Source organism: Caretta caretta, chromosome 10, assembly GCF_965140235.1.
Source record: "Caretta caretta isolate rCarCar2 chromosome 10, rCarCar1.hap1, whole genome shotgun sequence".
Classification (NCBI taxonomy): Eukaryota; Metazoa; Chordata; order Testudines; family Cheloniidae; genus Caretta; species Caretta caretta.
In genome coordinates, this window is record NC_134215.1 from 71,318,597 (window position 1) to 71,335,083 (window position 16,487).

General features: G+C 46.4%; 1 long non-coding RNA gene across 1 annotated transcript in view; it reads right to left on the reverse strand.

Moving 5' to 3' along the window:
* LOC142073496 (uncharacterized) overlaps positions 1–16,487 on the reverse strand; it is a 110,135-nt gene that overhangs the window by 53,991 nt on the left and 39,657 nt on the right. The window contains exon 3 of the long non-coding RNA XR_012670381.1: positions 10,519–10,783. This is a non-coding gene — a long non-coding RNA (uncharacterized LOC142073496). The remainder of the gene's footprint in view (positions 1–10,518; positions 10,784–16,487) is intronic.

Below are 16,487 nucleotides of genomic sequence, written 5' to 3' on the forward strand. Positions count from 1 at the left end.
GAGGATATAGAGCTCCGAATAGATTAAAGAACAGAGGTTGAATGCAGCTGGAGAGTGGTAGCCACTCATGGAGCCATGTTGTTTTTAAATCCCTGCATCCACAATCTAAATTTAATTGGCTTCCACCACAGAAGCTTGTGGGACTTCCACAAATCTGTGGCCATGTGCAAATAGACCTCAGTTGTCAGCCAAACTGAAAGGTGGGATGACAAAACTCAGCATTTTGAGCCGTGAGCAGTACAGTAGATTTAGTTTTATGGGGTTGTGCAAATGTTTACTTCAGCTTCAGCCTTTTTAACTCTGCATCCCAGAATTTGGGGTTCAAAACAGGCTTCAAAACTCAGCCAAAATGTCCATGTTCTGCTAGATTGCCACCCGACGCCAGAAATTGTCTCGGACTCTCTTGAAACCTGGCTCAGGTGGGCACAAAACCCAGACTCGGGCAAAGTGAATATTTTGAGAACTACTCAGAAAACCTGGCCTGAATTTTGGATTTCCAGTGAGCTGGTTTTGGCTTTTTTTTTTTTTCCATGGGGTTTCCTGCTTTAATATCCCAGCCCCTTGAGCTACCACAGAATCTCTGTTAGCTGTACTAACATAAGGGCTTATATCCCTGGGGAGCGTGGCAGTCACCAGAGGGAGACATTGTCCCACACAACTGAGCATATCAGACCTTCCAACCAGGCAAGAGCAGTGTTGACACACACATGCACACACACACACACACACACACACACACAACCCAGCACATTACAGTGAGACCAATTCCTTTTTTGAATTTCACATGGGGAAAAGGTTGAGATAAAGATCCAACAAACAGCCCATGTGTCTTTGAGACAAAGCTTGAAAAGTTAAATAGGCGGGAGCCCTGCATTGTAATGCTAAAAATTACATTTCCCATAACCATTTTAGCAAGAGGCATATTTCAAACACCAATAACTTATAGAACCAGTCACTCTATTAGTTTTCCTTTTGATATACAGCTGCAGTGGCTGTGTATTAAGTCTGGGGCATTTACTCTTAGTTCTGGGAGCTATTATTGATTTTACCCTGATAGATATTTGGCTCCGTCGTATAATGAAAAATCATTTAAAAACTAAAGAGAAAAGCATCTTTAATTCCTCACATCTGTGATTCAAAGTGTCCTCATTTGGATGTTGCAGCAAAATTCCAAGAACAAATTGGCCAGAGGTATAAGAGTAATTTTAAAGAGACTGAAAGGTGAAGAAACTGAAAACAGGATTTTGTAAAACTACTGTGGCTCTGAAATATCTGTGGGCATTTATTAAAGCAAACAATGCTGCCATGCTGTAGTATTGTGAGCTATAACTATGTCGGGTTTTCAGCCTTTGTCAAGCTTGTCTCTACATTTGCAGTTGCAAATTTTATACCCAGAACTGATTGCAATTATTGTATGAATGTGTCTCAGACAGGCGGGTGATTAAATTCAGAAATTCAGATGCAGATAGTAGTGTACGGTCTAGCAGGTGGAAAACTAGAGCCCTACATAGGAAAACGTGGCCCAGAGTGCCTTGCAGAATAACCGAGAGAGTCAGTCTGGAGAGTGAGTGAGGAGAAAAGTGTTCAATCCCTTGTTCTGCTACTGACACAATGTGTCACCTTAAGTGAGTCATTTCATTCCTCTGTGCTTCAGTCTCTCAATTGGTACAATGAGGATAATGGTACATGTGTATCTCTAGCTATAATCTGCAGGCTCAGTTCTGCTCTTAATTACATGGCTGTAATTGTGAAGTAAATCCACTGATACTGGTTCTCCCCATTCCTCTTTGACCACTATCTACATCCCTTGGGTGAGGCAGTGGGGACCAGAGGTGATGGGGGTTGGGGGGTTGGAGGTGAGGCCCGGGTGAGCCAGTGGGAGACAGAGGTGATGGGGGTTGGGGGATGGAAAGTGAGTCCCAGGTGAGGACCAGGTGAGGCAGTGGGAGGCAGAGGTGATGGGGGCTGGAGGGTGGGAGGTAAGGCCCAGGTGAGGCCTGGGCGAAGCAATGGGAGGCTGAGGTGATGGAGCCTGAAGCCAGGGGACAGAGCCCAAATCGAGCCCCAGCACCCCTAGGAAGGTGGGCAATTTACACTGGCTGCCTGCTCCTCTGCCGTTTGTGGCTCCAAAGAGGGGCAGGGCCCAACCCCAGATGGCAGCCCCAGGGGAGGAACCGTTGCTTTGCATCCCCTCCTCCAATCACTGCTCAGGAGGCTGTGGCCACAGAAAAAGCCCCTGGTGTCCATATTTGAGAAACACTGTGCTAAGGTCCTCCTCCGTGCCTGTTGTGATGACTGTGTCATCACCCCACCCCCCTTTGAAATTGGTGCAGTGGAACAAGGGGAAAGATTCAGTCTTCTTGTCCCTGCTTTCAAAGCCCTGCATAGCTCTACCCCCTCCACTTATTTCTTTTCATATTGTCCCCTTCCCGCCTCTGCTCCACCATCACTCTTTCCCGCTTCTTCCACAACCAGACCTGACCTTTCTTCCTTGAGACACAAGTAGGAAGTTTCCTGCCTTGTGGTTAGCATGCTGGACTGGGATTCAGGAGATTTGGGTTCTATTTCTGGCACAGCCACTGCCCTGATGGGTGATGTTGCACAAGTCACTTCCCCCTCCGGTGCCTCATTTTCCCCCATCTGTAAAATGGGAATGATTGTACTCACCTCTTTTGTAAAGTGCTTTGAGATCTGCTGATGAAAATCACTCTCTATGAGCTAAGTATTATTATTCCTGAGCCAGCCAGAAAGATCTCTGCACTCTCCGTGCTCAGATCCTCCCTGCAGACCCACTGCTGCCGTGATGCCAGTAGGAAATCGGCTGCTGAAAAATGGCTGCTTTGACGGGCGATTGAAAATGAGCAACATCTCTGATAATGTTGTTCAACAAAATAGGGGGATAAAGTGCTTTAGTGAGATGTGGCCAACAACCATCACCCTCATCACTTTACTTGTGTGCACAACCCTGGGCCTTACCCATTGTCTCTTTGTCTGCATGTTGGGCAGCAAACTTGCCTTTTTATGTTTGCAAAACAGCAAGCCCATCAGAGAGTCGGTATGGTCTAGTGCAGGGATCAGAAACCTTTGGCCTGCAGCCCGCCAGGGTAAGTCCCCTGGTGGGCCGGGCCAGTTTGTTTACCTGCTGTGTCCGCAGGTTTGGCCAATCGCGGCTCCCACTGGCTGTGGTTTGCAGCTCCAGGCCAACGGGGGTTGCGGGAAGTGGTGCTGGCCGAGGGACATGCTGGCCGCCGCTTCCCGCAGCCCCCATTGGCCTGGAGCGGTGAACCACAGCCAGTGGGAGCCGCGATTGGCCAAACCTGTGGACGTGGCAGGTAAACAAACTGGCCCGTCCCAACTGGGGGCTTACCCTGGCAGGCTGCCGGCCAAAGGTTGCCAATCCCTGGTCTAGTGCAGTGGTTCTCAACCTGCGGGCAGCTTGCGGCCCAATCAGCACACAGCTGCGGCCCATGTGATATCCTCAGGGCCATACAGGTAGTATCTAGAGTGTGTGGATGTGAGCCACATAACACAGAGAGAGCTGACTATGTGGCCCACAATGGCAAATAGGTTAAGAATCACTGGTCTAGTGGGTAAGGCAATGGCACAGGCCCCAAAGACATGTGGGTTCTAGCCCCAGCTCCGCTCCTGACTTGCTGTGTGACCTGGGGCAAGTCCTGTTATTTCTCTGTTTCCCCTCCCACTGATTTTCTGTCTTATCTAACTGGAGGGTAAGCTCTTCAGGGCTTAATAAGACTGTGTCTTACCATGTGTTTGTTTAGTACCTACAGCTTTGGGGCCTCTGGATGCTACTGTAAAACAACAGCGGTTACGGGAATTCTGCAAAACAAATAAAAAAGAAGAATTGCAGAGATACCAACTAGGTTAAAAATGATAAGGGCTAGCTAGCCTTCTGCTTCAGGGCATATGCTTATCCTCAGACAAGGATAAGTAAGATATTTTCATCCATGGAACAGTAGGAGAGAATTGGTCAGGTATCTTATGTGGGGTAGAAGTGAGTTGACCTTCTTCTGAAACCTCTGCTATGGCTAGTCGTGTGGACAAGCTATTGAGCTGGATGGACCATTGATCTGTCCAGGCATGATATTATGCCCCTTTAAACCATTCATGGTGATGATGATAGCTGTGGTATGAGTATGGTAGCCCCTGAAGGCCCCAGTCAAGAATCAGGGGCCTGTTGTGCTAGGCTGCACTATGAAAAGAAGATCACTGCCCCAGAAAGCTCACAATCTCAGGAGATTGTTCCAGGGCATTGACCCAGCCATGGCTTTTACATTCTTTTAAAGGCCTGTGTAGCACTGGGAGCCCACTTCAATTCATGTGAGCATACAAACAGTTAAGGCAAGCAGTTGTGGTACTAGGTATAAGCTGACTAAGCAATTGCTTAGGGCCACAAGCTGCTGAAGGGGCCCTCCGAGTACGGTATTACCCCCAAAATACCCTTCATCTTATTTAACACGGACTTTCTAATAAGTGTACTAGTATGTATTGTGTCGGTATAATTTTTGATTTATGGCAATGATGCAATTGCTCTTTTTTGGAGGGTGGGTTAGTGATGAGGGCACCCCCCCCCCCCGCCAAAATATTCCTAGACAGGGTCCACAGTGGGCTTGCGCTGCCTCTGAAGGTGCTTAATTTGTTTCACAGCTAGCTCGTGCTTCTCAATTTCTGTTATTCACACCTCAACAAATCTTATTTCATTAGATTTTTGGAGCTGCAACGGTAATTTCGGTGATTAACTTTAAATTGGGCATACTATGCTGACAGCCATTAACATAATGTCAAAACAATTTCTTACAATTATTACTTAACCTCGGTCAAATCATTTCCACCCTCACCCCTCAAACGGACCCTTAATAAAATGATATGGACAAACATGAGAGAACTCCGCAATCTCAATAGGAAAGTGATTAAAGAAGAACACTGATCAGAAATGATCATGCAGAGTAAAAAGACATCAGGGCAAATCTGTGAATTCACACATTTCCAGGGCTGCATCTGGCCTTTAGAGGAACGAGGTGAGTGAGTCTTCAATAGGCTTCTTTGAAAGAATGTCATAAGTTGTCTTGCTTGGCTGGTGATTATTAGGGGCTTTGTAGCAAGTTGTTTGGTTTATTGCATATTATAGATATAGATATAGATCTCTCTCTCTCTCTATATATATATATTAAAGTTGATGAACACTTGAGATGGAAGATTTTTATTTATCCATAGAACAGTTATGAGGCAGGGCAGTGGTATGGCAAGTTTCCTCCATACTCATGCTCTGCCCTTGTGCCTCACCCTGGTGTGGGGGGGCCTTGCTTCTAGGACTGAGGGGCAGTTCATTCTGCATGCCCTATTCAATCTCTGGCCTGTTTGCTGAGGCTGCTGACCCAAGGGCCAAGTAAGGCTCATTGCAAGGGTGATATTTTGTGGTGTGTGGGTATCTCTACACCAGGAACTGAAATGAGACTCATCAACTCAGTCCCGTTGGGAAAATTGAGTTCATTTACCCCAATGGAATATAAGCAACTGGAAGGACTAACTGCCCCCTGCAATCACAAGAAACTGATCATGAGAGCTATCCACCAGATTGCTTAGAAGACTGTTAGCTGCCAGGTCAAAAGATAAAAAGTTCATCCAGGAATCAAATTTTCAGTCTCATCTGATTTCTCCTGGCCTGACCCAGCCCCCTTTGCAGTTGATGGAAAGACTCCCGTTGACTTCAGTTGAAACAGGCTCAAACCTTCATTTTGCAAACACACCTCAGAGTAGGTGTGCAATACGTTTCTGGCAGGTTGATGGGATGGCTGACTGACTAACTGATTTGCATATGAATGTGCAAATCTTGAAGGCACTACCATTGAAATGCATGAAAGTGGGTGCCCAAAAATGAAGCTTGCCTTGATACTGGCTGAAAATTCATGGATCATAAGTTTATAAGGCCAGAATGGACCACTGTGATCATTCCCAAACTAGGGGCGACCTGGCTTTCTACAGCTCCCATTGGCCGAGAACGGTGAACCGCGGCCAGTGGGAACCGCGATTGGCTGAACCTGTGGACGCGGCAGGTAAACAAACCGGCTCGGCCCACCAGGGGCTTTCCCTGAACAAGCGGCGCCCCTAGTTTGGGAACCACTGGCTTAGGGCCAAGAACTGACACCTGTGGGACTCCACTAGAAACATACATGCTCAGTCATGGTTCCCTATTTACAGTTACATTTTGAGACCTGTCATTTAGCCAGTTTTTAATCCATTTAATGTGTATCATGTTAATTTTATATTATTCTAGGTTTTTAATTAAAATGTCATCTGTCACCAAAGCAAGTGCCTTACACAAGCATATTACATCAACACTAATACCAAATTGTAATCTCATCAAAGAAAGATATCAAGTTTGTTTGACAGGATCTATTTTCCATAAATCCATGTGTATTAAGCTCATGATGTCTCTGCTCTCAAAATTAGACAATTAGCAGGAAAGTTACTGTAAAGAAGAGACATTCAAATCCTATTAATTTGTAAACACAACTGGGCCTGACATTATATCCTTGACAATGTTATAAATTATGGACTCTGGGTCAAGTGCATTTTTATGGAGATAGATTTTAGTGCACTTGGCATATGAGAGCCTCCCTCATATGCCATTTGGCCAAGATGCAGCCCTGAAACTCTGGGTGTGTGTGATGATCTATACTGTTATGTTCACTTCATTTACAAGACTATGATAAATTTTGTACAAAAGTATACCTTATGAGGTATCATTTGAAACATCATAATCTGCTGAACATTATTGTCCTGGTAAAATATGTGTTTCAACATTATATGTGAAGTTATAAGATTCTACTATGTATCCTTGCTGTAACATGCTCCAAGTTTAAGAAAAGCAGGCCCAAACTGTTTCTCAGGAACCAAGGACAGACTAACACCCAGCCAGGTGTTAAAGAGCTATGACTTACTTAAGCAGCCATTCTTCAGCAATGGGAAGGTGTGAAGGAGAAATTTACATTTCATCATGGGGACAGTTGAACCCTCGCCCCCCACAATAGACTATGTGTCTCCTAAACCTCGAGTGACCAGACAGCAAGTGTGAAAAATCAGGACAGGGGTGGGGGGTAATAGGGGCCTATATTTAAACAAAAACCCGAATATCAGGACTGTCCCCATAAAATCAGGACATCGGGTCACCCTGCCTACATCCCAGCTGGGGGTAATCCTCAAAAAGGGGATGGTGATACAAGAAGGAGAAGCAGTGGTCTCCAATTCACTTCTCTCCTCCTTCATCTCTGCTCATGACATCAATGACTGTCAAAGAACTGAATGAAAGGAAGTGGTCCCAGGTTAAAAGGAGACCCTGCCTGTAAAATTTACTACAGCGTATGGTGAGACAGTCCTTGTGCTTTTAGTTTCATGTAGCTGGTTAAGTTAGGGTATTACCTGGTATTTTACTCTCTTATTTTCTTTTTGCAGCCAATCCTGACTTTTCATGCATCATCACCTGTCGTCACTTAAAATCTATCTTTCTGCAGCTAATGAACTTCTCTTCTTGTTTGATCTTAACCAGTGCGTTTGGATTAAAGTGTGTGGGGAAGCTCCATTTGGGATAACAAAGCTGGTGCATTTATCAATTTCCTTTGATGAAATGATGGATTTCCTATGAGCTTGTACTGTCCAGAAGGGTACTGAGCAGTCCAAGACACATTTCTGGGGGAACAAGGATGGGACGAGAAAGTTTGCAGGTGTTGCCCTGTATGTAATTCATGAGTGACTGGTCAGAGTGTTCACGTATTGGGCTGGGAGTGAATTTGCATGCTGAATGCTATGTGAGCAGGCCAAGAGTGGCCGTTCTGACAGCAAAGCAGTACGAAAGACACCCCAGGCTAGAGAGTTAAGGGGACACTGCTGTTCAACAGTCTAGATTGAACCCTGCGGAATGTCACAGGGGGAAAGAAACATTTTTGATAAGCGGAAGATGGCTTGAAAATGTGAGTCAAGTTATGACACCCCAGAGCACTGGGCAAGTTGGGCAGCTGGACAGGCAAATGCTGCTCTATAGGGCAGGGCTGGGGGGACCCTGAGCATGAGAGAATGGCTGTCCCTGACTGGCAGGGGAGGATGGCTCAGAGGTACCAGAGAGCAATGCACAATGCAGCACTTCTTACTGCTGCTTCAAATAAAAATGTCAAATTCTCATCCAACTGCCTGCTTCCATTGACAATGTGTGTACGGGGGACAGTGGAGATTGGCCACAACCCTATGTCGTTTGACCAGGCCCCACTGGGGCTGTGCTTTATGGCACCGCTGGGGACGTTAGCCGGGGTGTCTGTTTAGTGCTCAGTGGAGTGCGCCCACTAGATCAGGCTCCAGGCTCCCATAGTGTCCTGCCACAGCAAACACTGATACTAGTGTGAACCACTGGGTAGATTTTCAGGAACTGTGTCTGCTGCACCTGGTTCCAGGTCCTGACCAGAGCAGCTGGAGTTAGCATGCATAGTACCTGTTCTCAGTAGGCAAATCTGACCTTTGGTTTACACTCAGTGCAATATCATAAAATTCAGCAGGGCTGCCCAGGTGAGTCTGGGCATGATTTCAACTATTGCAGGCTCTAATCAGCATGGTCCAGCCCCCATTTTCAATAAGCCCAGGAGGCTGCATGTTCAAAAGTAGCCACTAATTGTGGATGCCTCCATTTCTGGGTGCCTCCATTTCTAGACACCTGGCCTGAGTCATAGAATCATAGAATATTAGGGTTGGAAGAGACGTCAGGAGGTCATCTAGTCCAGCCCCTTGCTCAAAGCAGGACCAACACCAACTAAATGGTTCCAGCCAGGGCTTTGTCAAGCCGGGCCTTAAAAACCTCTAAGGAAGGAGATTCCACCACCTCCCTAGGTAACCCATTCCAGTGCTTCACCACCCTCCTAGTGAAATAGTTTTTCCTAACATCCAACCTAGACCTCCCCCACTACAACTTGAGACCATTGCTCCTTGTTCTGTCATCTGCCACCACTGAGAACAACCGAGCTCCATCCTCTTTGGAACCCCCCTTCAGGTAGTTGAAGGCTGCTATCAAATCCCCCCTCATTGCAGACTAAATAACCCCAGTTCCCTCAGCCTAGTCCCGTAAGTCACCCAGGGCCTCTTTTTCATAAAATGCCAAACACCCAGAACTCCAATTAAAATCACCCAGCGCTGAGGGGTTTCAGGCTGGGCACCCAAAACATGGGGCTACCGAGATCAGCAGCTTCCTTTGGCAATTCTGGCCTAAATTAAGTGATTTGTTCAGAAAAAGCGTGGAAAGAGAAGAAAGGCAGAAAGGATGAATAGCCCCAGGTCATGTTTTTTCTGAGGAGAGAGGTTTTGTTTGTTTTTTCAGTTCACCTAATCTATCTGTGTGGAACATAATAAATCTGAGAAGATAATAAATAAGCAGAGCAGGGAAAAAAATCCCTTTATGAACAGTCCCGAAAAAGCCTCCACATCAGTCAGTGCTGTCATGGATGATTCAGAGAAGGCCGAGGATGAGTTGAGCACTCCACTGTAAAGCGAAAGTGGTTGTTCTTAGCACAATCCTGTTGTTTAGTATCTGGACAGGACTGTAGCAGTGAGATGGGCAAGATGTAACCATTAGGAACTAATGGCTTCGCTCTTTCAATAGCCCCTTTTACATTTCGTTTGTGCTCTGTTTACACTACAGCAAAAAGCACTACTCGCAGGAGTCAGGAAGGGATTTCCTTCCCCCACCCCCATGGTATTCTGGGGTAGGGCTGGAGTGTGTGTGGGAGTTTTCCTTTGAAGCACCAGGGATGGCCATGGCTCAAGATGGAGCATTGGGCAGGGTGGGGCAGGGCTCTGAGGTGGTACCCAGCAGTCTCTCTCTCGGGTGTTTGGCTGGCTGGTTCTTGCTCACATGCTCAGGGTCTAATTATTCACCACATCTGGAGTTGGGAAGGAATTTTACCCCAGGTCAGGTTGCCAGAGACCTCGGTGGGGTTTTCACCTTCCACTGCAGAGTGTGGGTGCAGGTCACTTGCCAGGATTATTGGGATAAATATCTCACTTACTCATTACCCTGACATTATGGTGGCCTCGGGCACTGGTGCACCTCAGTCCTTCCTATCGCTGCATGTGGCACATAACAGCCTAGTCTTGGCGGTGCCTTGTGGCTGTAAACTCTCCGAGACACTAAAGCCAGAACAAGATGAGAACAAGATGATCAATACGCTTACAAACAACATGCTTAGAGAAAACAGCAGATGCGCATCCAGAACCTGACATCAGGGAAATGCTTCAGCCCACTCTGAAAGGCACCCTTGTGTCTTTGAAAATATATATTCCACTGGAACAACCATCCCCAAACTAAGAGGAATGCGCATTAAAACGAAAACAAAATGATTTGTTGTCCCTGCCAGGGCACAGTTTGGGGGCAAAGCATGAATCACTGTGACATAGACAAGAGAAATAATGACTGACAGCTAGAAATAAAACCCTTTCAAATGCCATTGTGTTCTTCGCACTTACTCGTGATGAGTGAACTCCTCCGGTAATGGCTCTGTGGCCGAAGCAGTGTACACGCTTCCCCACACTGTCCCAGAGCAGCGAGCTCTCGAGCTGTAGCCCACACTTGCCCAAGGCAGGGAACTCTGTAATTGTAGCCTGTTTACCCTTCAGCTCTTTGCAGGCCAGACTTCACACATGGAGCATTGAGGTTTTCAGTGACAGGTTCCCAGACCCTTTACGGTAGCCACCATGTCCTGTGAGATTGTCAAATGGTCACATGTTGAGCCTGCAACAAATGGAGCCAAATGTACAACATTAAATACCACTGGTGATAAAGTCTGTTTCCTGTGACAGATGTTTTAAGTCGCTAATAAGACTATATGAGCAAGGCTGTCAATTCAGTGAAGCTCCTCCTGAACTTTTAGTGCACTGATATTTTATAATTTAGTTTACTTTTTTTTTTTGAGAGAGAGAGAGAGAGAGAGGGAGAGATGGGTCTTGTAACACAATAATATGGACACATAGATCATGGGTCTTTGCTCGCTTTTTACTCAGTGTTTACTCAGTTTACCTGAGTAAGGATTGGGTAAAACCTGAGTAACCTCAGGATCTGCCCCATAGTGACTGAATGCTCTCTAGTGGCTGTGCTTTTTACAGTACTTCTGAGTACTGGACATTGCCTGTTGGATGCTACCCAGAATCCTTTATGAGAAGATGGGTAGGTCTTTGTTTGAATAGATAGCAACAAGCCTGAAGGCCTCTGTCTTTCCTTATAAATACCACCACCTATGTAGACTATACCAGAGGCCCAGACTAGAACAGGGGACTCCATGTTGCTAGCATACCAGGAAAGGGCTGTGTGTCCAGGGTACCCCCACCAACACACTGATCCGTGGTTGTGTTTTTTGTAGCCCAGTGTAAGTTAGAGCACTCACCCTGCTCTAATACAACACAGGGGCCCAGCTCCTGGATCTAAATTTTGGGGGGGGGATGTTTGGAATCTTAACCCATCTCCAGATCTGAATCTCAGTGCCTGATAGTGGCATAGGGGATGTGGTTGGGTTGAGAATGCGCTGGTCCTGCAGCCACCTCTACGGGGCACAGCAAGAGCATAGCAAAGAGTGGGAGGAGGACTTGTACCCTTCCTTCCCCTCACTCCCAGTGGCTGTGCCGAGATGGCATATCTTTAGAAGGAGCTAAACCAAGAGCCTGGATCTAAGCCAGTGTTTCTCAACCAGTAGGTTATGACCCTCTCGGGGGTGGGGTTGGGGGGAAGATCACAAAAGGCAATCAGGGGCTGTTGGAAGGCATCTAAAATTGTCCAACAAGCTAAAGCAAAGGAAATGTCATTCTCCTGCCCACACATCTCCCTTTACCCATCAAGTTCTTTGTCAGCTGCTCAAAACACACATACAAATAGATTAGATAGTCTTGGTGGCCACAGTTATCATGGATACAGTTTTTACTCTGACTTTGATAGTAAACGGAAAGAGGAGAGTCATGAAGCTTTTTGATGTCAAAGAAGGGGCTGCTGCCCTGGAGGGTTGAGAAACACTGACCTGAGCACCAGCTGAACTTTGGTATATTCAACAGCTGGATCAAGATTTTGCACCTTGGGCCAGTCTCTTCAACAGCTTTTTCAACAACATGAGCCAGAGAAACCCTGACTCAGAAACAGAATCTCACGGGATTGCTCTGTCCAGAGACTTAGGACGGAAGAATCCCATGCACTGCTACAGACTAGGGACCGAATGGCTAGGCAGCAGTTCTGCAGAAAAGGACCTAGGGGTTACAGTGGATGAGAAGCTGGATATGAGTCAACAGTGTGCCCTTGTTGCCAAGAAGGCTAACGGCATTTTGGGCTGTATAAGTAGGGGCATTGCCAACAGATCAAGGGATGTGATCATTCTCCTCTATTTGACATTGGTGAGGCATCCTCTAGAGTACTGTGTCCAGTTTTGGGCCCCACACTACAAGAAGGATGTGGAAAAATTGGAAAGAGTCCAGTGGAGGGCAACAAAAATGATTAGGGGGCTGGAGCACATGACTTATGAGGAGAGGCTGGGGGAACTGGGATTGTTTAGTCTGCGGAAGAGAAGAATGAAGGAGGATTTGATTGCTGCTTTCAACTACCTGAAAGGGGGTTCCAAAGAGGATGGATCTAGACTGTTCTCAGTGGTACCAGATGACAGAGCAAGGGATAATGATCTCAAGTTGAAGTGGGGGAGGTTTAGGTTGGATATTAGGAAAAACTTTTTCACTGGGAGAGTGGTGAAGCACTGGAATGGGTTACCTAGGGAAGTGGTAGAATCTCCTTCCTTAGAGGTTTTTAAGGTCAAGCTTGACAAAGCCCTGGCTGGGATGATTTAGTTGGTGATTGGTCCTGCTTTGAGCAGGGGGTTGGACTAGATGACCTCCTGAGGTTCCTTCCAACCCTGATATTCTATGATTCTATGATTCTAAAGGTAAGAACGTGAGAATGGTAAAGTGTCCAGTTATTAGCTCCCACCTTGTGCCCCAAAATGATGCACCCTTGGTTGGTGGCCGCTGATATTCATATCAGGGGTGGGAGCTAGGACAGTTAAAAAACCCCATAGTGCCAACTCAGGCTGGGTGACATAGCAGCGAGCACAAGTCTCAAGTGCAGGAGTGACCTCAGGATTCCCATGCCGAAGGTGGGTGGTACATATTTCAGAGGGAGTGCTCATAGTCCTAGGACTGGGGGAGACCCATCTGTTGGCAAATACCTATCCACCGCCCCATATCACCCCAGCAAAAGTCATTAATGATGATTATTCATGAGACTGGGGGCTGGCTACAACCAGAAAGAGAGGTCCCAAAATAAAGTATCACATGGGCTGAGCAGGAAAAGGGATGGTAGCATTCAACAATCCTACAGGTCACCACTTCTCTTGATGGTCCTCAGCTGTGTAAGACGACAAGCATTCTTGCCACTGGGGAGAGGACAAAGACCCAAGGGGAGCATCATACTTGTTTAGAAGGAAATGATCAGAGTTAAGTAATGGGAAAGTCAGCAGAGGCAAAGATGGGCAAAGCGGAGGTTTTGCAGGGAAGTGGTAGATTTTTGCCCATATGCTGGTACTAGGGGAGAGGACATCACCACCTGCATTGCCAAAATGTTATAGCAATTCTCTCTGCATTTAGAGAGGTGGTAACTTGGTAGGTTGGCACCAAACACCGGTGTCAAATGATTCAGGAGCATCCACACAAATTACTGCAGGACACGCATGGCCAGGACATCTTCAGGAGTTAAGATAAAATCCTTAGGGAATTATACGACTTTGCCTTGATTTTGAAGACTAAACGTTGGCTAACCTCTGCATCACTCTGGGAAGGGGCTGCCTCTCAGATCTTTAGTTGGAATGAGGAAACAGCAGTGGTGTCTTGAGTAGTCAATTTTACTAATGAGCTATTAGAAGTTGTTTCTGAGCTGTACATTTTGTCCTCATTATAAGTTATAACTGTGTTCCCAGAAGCTAAGCTTTCTGCCTGTTGTAATGAGAAAGCTGGAGTGAAGCTCAGTTTTAATGAGCTACAGTGTAGATGTAAAGTAGAATAACCAACATCTAAAAAAATATCTCAAAGTGGAGTAACAGGAACAGGTAGTGGATTTAGAGCAACAGAGGAAAACGGCGGGAAACTATTGTTTTCAAGTCACAGGCAGAACAAAAAGATCTACCCCCCAAAATCTAATGTGGATTCAATCTGGAAGGAATTTGATGGGAGCAGGAGAGGGTGCCCAGAAACTAAAAGCATCTGAGATTAGAGCCATGGGAGAAAATTCTTACAGATGAGAAAGGAAAGAGAGAATGGGACATTTCTTTTGTTCTAGCCTCAAATCCTTTTTATGAAAATTAAAAGGCCAGTTTTCACAGTTGGAGAAAAAAACCCGCCTGCCTGTCCCCCTCCCCCCCCCCCCCTTTGACATCTGATGAAATTCAACTAGTTTGCCTGGGGGAATTTTGCCATGAAAAGCAAGCAGGATCTGATAGATCAAATTGATGAATGACTGCTCCAGAGCAACCAGGTCCTTGTTAGATAGTAGGAAAAGGCTCACTACTCTCTTTAGTGCTACTGAGCCCCATTCTGGCCTCACAGTGGCTTTACACTGAACCAGCTCCATTGATGTCAATGGAGTTTCTTCTGATGTGCACCAGTGTTAGGTTAGGCCATCTTGGATTCAGTTACAGAGTACCAGAGTGATCATTTCTGCACCAACCAAGGCTAGAAGCATAGGCCCAAATCCACAAAGGTATTTAGGCTCTTAACTTCCATTGAAATCAATAGAAATTAGGAGCCTGAATACCTTTGTGGATCTAGGTCTTGCTGACATTATATTCAGTGAATGTTAAAATGTGTCAGAAAGTGATGGGGCCACAAGGAAATTCTGGTATGGCATCCAGCAGCTTGGCCCCACCTCTGGCCATGACAGGGGATCACTCAGCTGCCACAGGTGTCCCACAGGAGATTTTAGACCTGGAATGATGATAAATGTCCATCCCTAGGTCTATCTCCTGGGATGTTTTATTCCTAGAGCCCCTCATGCCTCCTTTGCTCTCCTTACACCAGCATAATAGCTTGTCAAGGAGGGAGACGATATGAAACAAGCTACTTTCCAGAGCCTTTGGCTGGCTGTGGCCGCTAATCCCAGAACCGCATCACAGTGCATTTCCCAGCTTCTGAACCATGCAGGATGCACCCCTCACTAGTAATTACTCAGCCGTTACGTGGTAAATGGTCCTGAAGTGGAATGGCCAACATGATGTTACCATGCGAGGGAAGGGAATGCATGGCTCATGGACCCTGTTCCTTAGAACCTCCAGCGTTGTCAGGTGTTTTCATTTTACTCATTGATATGTGGGAGTTAAAATTAAACAGCTTCAAGTTCTTTGCACAACATGAAGCCTATGCTCTGCCTTTTGCGACCAACCCGGGAAGGCTATAGAGGGAGCAGATAAGGAGAGAGAGGGCTGTTTATTACTGACTTACTTGTGATTAGCAGTCAGCAGAACACCTTTGACAGCAAGGAAAGGTGCTTTGGTCTGTATGCCTGAGAGGTGTGTGAATGTGTGAGGGGTGAGTGTTTTTATGTATGTGTGTGTGTATGCAGAGATGGGGGAGTGTGTGTGTGTCAAATTGGGGTGGGTAGTGCATGACTGAGGGCTGTGTGTGTGGACATGAGAGAGAGTGTGTGTGTGTGAGGGGTGTGGCTTTTGCACAAGAGTGTGTGCATGCATGTGTGGGTGTGCATGCCTGAGGGGTATGTATGTGGGCGAGAGGCTGAGTGTGCGTGCCTTTGACATGCTGGGAGTGTGTGTGCATGTATACGTGTAAGCTGAGTGTGTGCATGCAAATGGAAGTGTGTACATGTGTGTTTCTGTGTATATATATACAAGGAGTGTGTATATGAGTGCATGTGAGTTTCATCACTGTGTGTTTGTGTTGTGAGAGAGAGAAGAGGGGAAGGGAGCCTGGGCAATTGTGCGGCCCTTTGCCCTGGAACAATGTCCATATCTATCACCATTTCCATCGATTCTGTTGGCTTTCACAGCATGGTTTGGACACTGTGCCATGCAGTTCTGCAGAGCTCCCGGCAATAAGCTGTTAAAAGTAAAGGGGTTGGGGTGAGTGGGAATGTGTCTCCTAATTGATTAGCTCCATGAATCACAGAAATGCCAGCCTGTCAAAGAGTAAATCACTGGAGCTGTCTTTGATATCTCCTTTGGTCAAGGACAAACCATCCTACTGCATATGGTGTCTTTCCTTTAATGTGTTTTCTCCCCTCTCTCTTGTAGCCTGTTGTGTTTTTTTGTTTGGTGCCAGCAGCCCTGCCACTTTGTGCTATGGTCCCTTCAGTGCTTACCTGCTAAGCAGGGCCAGTTTGGACTGGCTTGTTGATAAGAGATTGCCAAGGAATGCCTAGGTGCAACAGGAAGTGGTCCTTATGACTATCAGGGGCACTCTCCTCT